The sequence below is a fragment of the Myotis davidii genome, unplaced genomic scaffold (genome assembly GCF_000327345.1).
Source record: "Myotis davidii unplaced genomic scaffold, ASM32734v1 scaffold333, whole genome shotgun sequence".
Lineage (NCBI taxonomy): Eukaryota > Metazoa > Chordata > Mammalia > Chiroptera > Vespertilionidae > Myotis > Myotis davidii.
The window spans coordinates 448844-450400 of NW_006285266.1; the positions used below are offsets into that span (position 1 = coordinate 448844).

Consider the following 1557-nt stretch of genomic DNA (forward strand, 5'->3'; position numbering starts at 1 on the left):
CTCCTGGTTCATAGGTCAATGTTCGACCCCTGAGCCAAGCCGCAGGGCTGGAGGAGCGCTGCTAAAGCAGGGTGGGGTCCTGGCGGTGGGGGTGTGGTCCTGGCGGTGGAAGCTCCTAGTCAGACGCTCAGGAACCCACCCTAAAGCCCGTGAGACAGGAGGCCCCTGAGCGCCCTCCCGCCTGGGTGTGAGTTCCTGCCTCGGTGCCCTTGGTCACTCCCACAGCTCCAGCCTCAGTTTAGTCATCTGTAGATTGGGAACAAGGAGGGGCCTGGGCAGCCATGGTTTCCCCCATTTCTGTCAGGGCAAAGGGCTGGGAGGGGAGAAGAGGAGGGGGGGACAAAGACAGGGAAAGGGAGAGGGAGAAGGACAGAGAGAGGGGGAGGAGCAAGGATGGGGATGGAGAAGGGGAGGAGCAGGGGGAGGGGGAGGAGCAGGGACGGGGGAGAGGAGGGTCCTCTCCTGCACCAGCCTGGCCTCGTGGACTCAGGCTGGACCTTGCCTCCGGGACTCTTTCTCGTAAAACAGAAACACCGGCCCCAATTCCACTCTCCCCTCCTGATCCCGCCCACTTGGTCCCACTTGTATGTGTCTAAGTTTCTGGTACAAGTCGTCTCTCGCTTTGATTTAGCTGTGGAATCTGTCCCCAGCCCTCCCCCTCTCTCCTGCCTGGATTTGCCAAAATGCCAGCCACCCCGGCGGGCTGGACTCCTCAGTAGCCCCACCACACACCCACCTTTCAGTGGGCTGCAGCACAGACATGCACGCACTATACACACACGCACACATGTACACTGCACACACATGTGCACATGCATGCACTGCACACATGTGCGCACACGTGCACGCACACTTGCACACTGCACACGTACATGGGCACACACACACTCACTGCACACACACACGCACGTGCATGCTCACAGCCCTTCTGCGTGCTGGGAGACGGCAGGGCAGGGCCGCTGGAGGCTCAGGTGGGGTTTCCTCTCCAGGGGCCCCGCCTCGTCCAGCAGCCCCTCCTTCCAGCCTGGGCGGTGGCACTTTGCCCTGTCAGCCCCCGGGGGCCCCGATGTGCCGTCTCCATTCTCCAGCACCTGGTCGGGGTTCTCTCCTCCCCCGGCCAGGGCTCAGCCCCTCTCCCCACCGGGCTCACCCCCATGCACTGTGCACTGCGTGGCTCAGTGGGAGGCGAGGCTCCCAGAGGACGGGGCAGGGGCCGCCTTCTGGGCTCGTCCCACGCTGCAGACAGCCTCTCCTCTGAGGCCTTTCTGCTCTCCCAACACCCCACCCCCACCCCAGTCTGCCCCCGTGTGGGGACCAATGAGGAGAGGAGGACGGTCACGGCCACCCCACGTTCTGTACTGGTGCCGGGTCCATGACTGGCAGGGAGAGGGTGGCAGCTGTGACGGGCCGGGCGCCCTGCTCACAGGCTAAGTCCACGCTGTTGTACACGGTGCCACCGTCCCTCCCTCCCTCTTTCTTTCTTTCCTTCTTTCTTTCTTTCTTCCTTCCTTCCTTCCTTCCTTCCTTCCTTCCTTCCTTCCTTCCTTTCTTTCTTTC

The 1557-nt window shown here is 62.6% G+C and overlaps 1 long non-coding RNA gene across 1 annotated transcript; it reads left to right on the forward strand.

The window, feature by feature from the left end:
* Positions 1 to 776: 776 nt before the first annotated feature.
* LOC102768690 lies at positions 777 to 1530 on the forward strand. Its single transcript, XR_435268.2, has 3 exons — positions 777 to 806; positions 972 to 976; positions 1011 to 1530. It is a non-coding gene; the product is annotated as an uncharacterized LOC102768690 (long non-coding RNA).
* Positions 1531 to 1557: the final 27 nt, after the last annotated feature.